We start from the raw sequence: 7,500 nt of genomic DNA on the forward strand, positions 1-7,500 counted from the left end.
TCTTTCTGTGTGTGTGTGTGTGTGTGTGTGTGTGTGTGTGTGTGTGTGTGTGTGTGTGTGATACCCCTAAATAATATAGACGAGCATCAGTAATCTTGGAAAAATATTGTTCTGAGATGAGAGAAACTCAAACCATAACAAATTGTCAGGCGCTTTTATGCTTTTGTTTTCAGCATTCTGTTTTACAATCAACATGGATGTGGAACCGCTTTTTGCGTGGCCGAGCAATGTCAGGCACTGTTATGTTCCGCTTCTATTATGATCGATATGTGGCGAGGCTCGGGGTGAGGGGCAGCAATAGGAATCACGCATAGCTGGATATGTCAACCAGAACTCAGGATATTTGGATTCCTTAAACCTTTCAGTGGGACACGGAACCATTGATACCACCAGAAGCAATGCATGAAACTTTTATAAGCATCTACAAGAAAGTAGGAGATGAAAAGAATAGATTTTGCAATTTTTACCCAGTTTGAAGATAAGTGGTGGCTATAGAACTAGTGAAGATGTCTCAGAGTGATTAGTAATTACAGAGAAATGCACTAAACAACAGTCAAAGGGTTAAGAGACCAAACACAATGCCAGTGCAATCAGGAGCGTTGGCCAGACATCCAGCGGTTTCATTAGACTGTTACACGAAAACGACACGAACTGGAAGAAGTCAGACGCAATCCATATAAAGACCCAAGCAAGTGGTCAAGAGATCCAAATTCACCTCTAGTTTCTGTACTCGTATATATCTCTGTACATCCTGCGCATACTGTAGGTAAGAGAAGAGCGCTCCAAAGATTGTTCGTCTCCTTCATTAACATTCTAAGCTATCGTTAAAAAAAAAAAAAAAAAAAATGCGGAGACAAAATCATGTAATCTTTTTTTTTTTTTGATGAGAAGAAAAAACACACTCGATGATCCGTAAGCCGAGATGGGAAGGTAAAAAGAACTCGAACAATGTAAAAGAAAAAAAAAAAAAACAAGAATAAAGGAAATTTTTAATGGGAAAGGTGAAAGGAGGCGAGGCAGACTTACCAACTCAGCTATACGAGGGAGCAGACTGAGGAATTAACTTGAGAAAATAAAGAAAATAAGGGAAGCTGCGAAAAGTTGTCTAGCTTACACTTGGCAGACCCTATAAGAACAAGAACATCAAAGACGTCAGAAAAAAATATTATAACTAAAACAGTACTGGGACAAACGAGGTAAATACAACGCAATAGTGAGCCACGTGAAAACAGTCTTGGTTCAGTACTGGAGGATTAGAAACTGAAGCACCTGATGACACGAAAGAAGACAGAGCAGAGTGACTTGAGAAGCGATTCAAAGCGGAACAAGTCCAAACAAGTAGAAGATGACGAAGAAGAATACGACGACGACGAAGACAAAGAAGAGAAAGAAGAAGATGATGATGATGATGATGAAAAGAAGACGAAGAAGACAAAGAAGAAAAACAGGACAGAAGAAAAAAAAGAAGAAAAAAGACTAAGAGGAAGAAGAAGAAGAAGAAAAAGAAGAAGAGCAACAACAAACAACAAACAACAACAACAACCTGAAATCTGACCTGGTTTGAATCCTGCGCAGAGTAGCACCTGATAGCACCTGCCCGACTCACTCACTCACTTATCCACCACCTGCGCCTCTCACCTCACGCCTGCAGGGGAAGCCTTTGACTACCTGTCCTTCACAATACCTGTGGGTGTGGGTGAAGCAGATGTGCAGCATGGCAGGTGTGGAGGAAGACAAGGTAGACAGCAGATACAGAACTATTGAATGCAGAGATGAGATATTTTTTTGTAAGGATGGTAATGAATAGAGAGAGAGAGAGAGAGAGAGAGAGAGAGAGAGAGAGAGAGAGAGAGAGAGAGAGAGAGAGAGAGAGAGAGAGAGAGAGACGGTCGAGGAGGTACGAGATTGATTAACTGATTGATCAATTGATAAGAACAGTACAATGCAATAGAAGAAGGCAAGGATCATAAGTAATATAATCAGTAGACAGATAGCTAAGGAATTACGGTACTCTAGCGGCAGTGGTGAGATAGATAGATAGATAGATAGAGAAATACATAAATAGATAAACTGATAAACAAAAATAGGTAGATAGATAGGTAGACTGACTGACTGATTACGTAACTGATGAGGAGGAGACAGTGCACTAAAACAGTGGATATCCATCTTCAAAACATAAGAAACCCTTTTTTTCTTAATCCAGTAAAAACCTTATACTAACACACTGAGATTAACAGGTGCGTGTGATATGGATGGTGGTCAGCGCACCTCGCCAGCCTGAGACCGTGGCGAGGACCCAGGCTGCTCCGAGGACAGGCAGATGACAGCTTGCCGGGGTGAGTGTCTGAGTTTTATTGGTTAAAGTTATACATACACGCGTTTTATTATTGCCACGAGAGAGGAAGAGGTTAGGTTGGGTCTCTGTTTCAGCCAAGGAAGCTAGAGTCTTAAGCTCCCTGGAAAACTCTAGAACTTCCTACCTACTTCTGTATTTACCTTTACTTAGGGCTTGAATTCTATCGTGAGGGAGTTTTCAGGACACTTCTCAAATTTTGGTAAGTCTTTAGGCCCCTTTCATTTAGGGACTGGCACCTCCGAGGATTTTTTTTCTTTTTTGTAGTCCTTGGCCAGACTTCTGCGCCGCACCTCCACTACATTCAAAAGGCTTTACTTTAAGTTACACGGGTTTTTAAGGGTATTTTATTTCATTTTATTTTGTTATGGTTCTAGTGACAGATTAGCATTTTTTTTTTTTCAGTGACTTGCTTATATCGATTTTTCTACTTTCTTCCTGTATTCCCATCCTCCTTCACTCTTCTGCCCAGCCTTATCCGATGTACTTTCCTTCCCCCGTTACGAGCTCCTTCCTCCTCCCTCCATCTCTCTTCCTTCCTCCTTCGTCTTGTCTCAGACCTCCCTCCCTGTCTTCTCCGCTCCCTCATCTGTCCAAGATTAAAAGGGACAAGGGAGTGCTACCTCGCTCTCTTCCCCTTAATCATTCCACAACATTCACTCTCCATCCTTCTTCACTCTTTCACTCTTGTATAATTTCATTCTCATTCTCAATCTCATTCTACTTAGCAAAACTCACTTACACTTGCGTTCTCTCTCACTCATGATAACTCTCAATCAGTATCACTCTAACACTCACTCCCATCCACACTCTCACTCTCACTCACACTCGCTTTTTAATCTTTCACTGCTTTTTCATAACCTGTCTCACGCTTGTTTTCGCTTTCACGCTGACTCTCACTCAGGCTTATCACTTATTCCTCGCTATCCACAGCCATTCACACTGTTAATCTCTCAACTAATTCACGCATACTTTTCACTTTACTCATTTACTTATCCTTACTCACGTGGTGGCGGAGGCGGAGCTTTTATCTGAGAATGCGGTTGCGGATATTTTCACTATGGATATCTGATACATCAATAGGAGACAGTGTTAAGCTCCCTGGGCCTCAGTACACCTGGCGTCATGTAGCGGCGTGGGAGGCGTGAGCGAGGACAGGATCATGAGAAGGAAGGATCGATCAGTTGAGTGTTTCACGACTGCTGACGTGACGCTTCGTGCAATTCAGTTTTTTTTTCCTCCGCTTTTTTCTTCGCTTTTTTTTTTTTTTTTTGTTACTTGAAGGTCATAATGTAACGATATTAGATGATGATTATTGATGAAATGCAATAATAGAATTTGCTTTGTATTGGAATGACTAAATGACTAAATGGCTTCACTACTACTACTACTACTACTACTACTACTACTACTACTACTACTACTACTACTACTACTACTACTACTGCTACCGTTATACATTCAGAGAGAGAGAGAGAGAGAGAGAGAGAGAGAGAGAGAGAGAGAGAGAGAGAGAGAGAGAGAGAGAGAGAGAGAGAGATAAAGTAAACAAAGAGGGAAGCTTTTCGTGTATATTGGCTACGGTTTCATGTTTATTGTTTCCCGGGAAGCAAAAAAGAAATAAAAGAGAACGTAAAGAAGAAGAAACAAAATAAAGAAGTGGAGAAATGGACGCAAGCGCATGAGAGAGAGAGAGAGAGAGAGAGAGAGAGAGAGAGAGAGAGAGAGAGAGAGAGAGAGAGAGAGAGAGAGATAGTCTAGTATCATTCCGTACATGAAAAAAAAATAACTGTCAAATGAAAAAAAAAGAGAGTGAGAAAGAAAGAAAGAAAGAAAGGACGAAAAATATATGAAACTTAGCTTTTCTTGAATCGATATTAAAGACGAGGTTGAATAAGAGAGCTTAAGGGAAGAAGAAAAAGGCAAGAGGAAAATGAATAGGAGGAGGAGGAGGAGGAGGAGGAGGAGGAGGAGGATGAAGTATCGATTATAGTCTCTCTTTGTCATTGTTTTTGTTAGCGAGAGAGAAAAGGAAGCGAATGAAGGGAAGAAGGAAGAATAAAGATTGTCCTGAGGGAAGAGAGAGAGAGAGAGAGAGAGAGAGAGAGAGAGAGAGAGAGATATGATAATTGCTGTGATCTCTCTCTCTCTCTCTCTCTCTCTCTCTCTCTCTCGTTCTCTCTAGTTCAGTTCATGTTTCATTTGATTCGAACTGAAAGGAATGAAGCTTCGATCCCATTATTTCTCTTTCCTCCTCCTCCTACTCCTCCACCCCCGCCTTCTCCTCCTTTTTCTCCACCACCACCTGTTTTGTATTCAGTGTTACGTGTCACAGAGAGAGAGAGAGAGAGAGAGAGAGAGAGAGAGAGAGAGAGAGAGAGAGAGAGAGAGAGAGAGAGAGAGATCGGGTTATAGGGATGGAGAGAAAACAGGCAGCGAGGTAGAGAGAATGCAGTGAAAGAGGATAAAGAGGGAGAGGAAGGGAGAGGGAGAGGGGGAGAGGGGAGTGAGAGAGGGAGAGAGGGGAGGGGGAGGGATGTAGAAGGGAATTAAGGGAGGGAGACAAAGGACCAGAAGAGAGAGAGAGAGAGAGAGAGAGAGAGAGAGAGAGAGAGAGAGAGAGAGAGAGAGAGAGAGGCTCCTTGATGAGATCCGAGAATATTAACTACTAATTAATGAAGATAATTTTGTTTTCCTAATTTTTCCTTTCCCTCTTCCCTCCCTCCTCCTCTCCTCTCCTCTCCTCTCTTCCTTTCCTCCTTCCTTCCTTCCTTCCTTCCTTCCTTTCCTCTGGTTTATTCCTCTCCTTCCTTATCCCCTTCCCTTCTTCCTTCCTCTTCTTTCTTCCTTCCCTTCCTTATGATCTCCTTCCTTCCCTTCCTCTTTTTCTTCTTCCTTCCCTTCTTCCTTCCTTTTTGCTCCTTCCTTCCATCCATCCCTCCTTCCCTTCCTCCTTCCCTTCTACCTTCCTTTCCTTTTCCTCTCCTCTCCTCTCTTCCCTTCCTCCTTCCTTCCTTCCTTCCTTCCTTCCTTCCTTCCTTTCCTTCCTCACTTCCCTTCTTCCTCCTCTCTTTCCTTCCATCCCTCCTTCCTTCCATTCCTTACTTTCCTTTCCCTCCTTCCCTCCCTTCCCTTTCGTTTCTCTTTTCCCTTCCATTCCTCCTTCCTTTCTTCCCTCCTTCCCTCCCTCTCTCCATTCCTCTCCCTTCCTTTCTTCCTTCTTTTCCCTTTCCCCTTTCTTCCCTTCCTTTCCTCCTTTCATCCTTCCCTCCCTCCCTCTTCTTCCTTTCCTCCCTTCCTTTCCTCCAATCTTCCCCTCCGCTTCTTTCCTTTTTTCCCTTTCCTCCTTTCCTTCATCCTCTCCCTGCTTTCCTCCTCCCTTCCTTCTCCTTTCCATTCCCTTCCTTTATCCACTCTCCTCTCTATCTCTGTCTCACTCCGTTTCTTTCCTCTCTTTCTCTTTATCTCCCCTTCATTCTTTCCTCTGCTTCTTATCTGTTCCTTTGTTCTCTTTTTAACTTCGTGTTTATCTTTTAATGTATGCTGTCCCATTCCAGTCTCTCCCACTCATTCCCAGTTATTCCCAGTCATTCCCAGTCATTCTCAGTTCCTTCCCAGTCCGTTCCAGTACCTCCCAGTGTTACCAGATCATTCCCAAGGTCATTCCCAGCTCATTCCCTCCATTGTAGTCCTTCCCAGTTCTTCCCAGTCATTCCCAGTCCATCCCAGTTCTTCTATAATCACTCCGTCACATCGCTCTTCAGTTGGTGACGTCACAGGACACGCGTCACACCTCGTTCGGTTGTTAATTCTTGTCTTGGCAGTTCTGACGTCATGAGCATTGTTAAGTATCTTTTCTTTCTCTCTCTTTTTTTTTTTTTCGTTCTTTCTTCCATTCTTTCTTTCGTTCTCTTATTTATTTATTTATTGTTTTGTTCCTCTCTTTCTTTCATTCATTAATTCACTCTGTTTCTTTTTTTCTTTCCTTCCTTCGTTTTTTTCTTTATTTTTTCTTTCTTTCATTCTTTCTTTCATTCTTTCATTCATTGCTTGGGTGCCTGTTTATACCTCTCTTTTACTTTCTTTTCTTTCTTTCTTTTTTTTTCTTTCCTTTCTTCTTTTCTTTTCTTTTTTTTTTCTTTTCTATGCAGTAACTGACGGTTTAGCTTAGGTAGGGTTTCAGTGAGTGAATGAGTGAAGGAATGAGTGAGTGAGTGAGTGAGAGAATGAGTGAAGGAATGGTTGAGAGAGTGAGTAAGCGATGTAGGAATGTAGTGAGTGAACAGAGATGGTGATAGAGAAAGAGGAACAGGAAGAGAGGAGAAGGAGGAGGAGGAGGAGGAGGAGGAGGAGGAGGAGGAGGAGGAGGAGGAGGAGGAGGAGGAGGAGGATAGTAGTAGCAGCAGCAGAACCGGATATTACAACTCGGGATCCTGAACACACACACACACACACACACACACACACACACACACACACACACACACACACACACACACACACACACACACACACACACACACACACACACACATACACACGACCCTCCCTTCTTCCCCTTCCCTTCTCATTAGATGCACTTAAATCAATTACATTCTTGACCTCATTAAGTTCCTGTCTGTCTGATCGCCTTTCCGTGGTTCTGGAAGCGATTCAACTTCAGATATAGAGATTCCAATCGTTTATTCCCTCCATTCTTTGACCCGCTGAGGAGGGAGAGGTGTAAAAAGAAAAAAAAAGGTGATTTGGGAGGAGGAGGAGGAGGAGGAGGAGGAGGAGGAGGAGGAGGAGTAGGAGGAGGAGGAGGAGGTTGTGGTGGAATTTGTAAGGTGAAGGAATGCAGCTTGAAAGGGTTGGTGTGTGTGTGTGTGTGTGTGTGAGAGAGAGAGAGAGAGAGAGAGAGAGAGAGAGAGAGAGAGAGAGAGAGAGAGAGAGAGAGAGAGAGAGAGAGAGAAAGGATTAGTGGATGGAGTTGGGGAAAAGCTTTTGCTCATATAAGTGGATTAGAAAGTAGGTTTTACATGCATTATTTTTATTATTATTATTATTATTATTATTATTATTATTATTATTATTATTATTATTATTATTATCATTATTGTTATCATTATTATTATTATTATTATTATTATTATTATTATTATTAT

The 7,500-nt window shown here is 42.2% G+C and overlaps 1 protein-coding gene across 1 annotated transcript in view; it reads left to right on the forward strand.

Moving 5' to 3' along the window:
- The window catches only part of LOC135111737 (GTP-binding protein Di-Ras2-like), a 180,668-nt gene that overhangs the window by 4,874 nt on the left and 168,294 nt on the right, over positions 1-7,500 (forward strand). The window contains exon 2 of the mRNA XM_064025409.1: positions 2,238-2,336. The gene's annotated coding sequence lies outside the window, so the exon portion shown is untranslated. The remainder of the gene's footprint in view (positions 1-2,237; positions 2,337-7,500) is intronic.

Source organism: Scylla paramamosain, chromosome 22 (assembly GCF_035594125.1).
Source record: "Scylla paramamosain isolate STU-SP2022 chromosome 22, ASM3559412v1, whole genome shotgun sequence".
Lineage (NCBI taxonomy): Eukaryota > Metazoa > Arthropoda > Malacostraca > Decapoda > Portunidae > Scylla > Scylla paramamosain.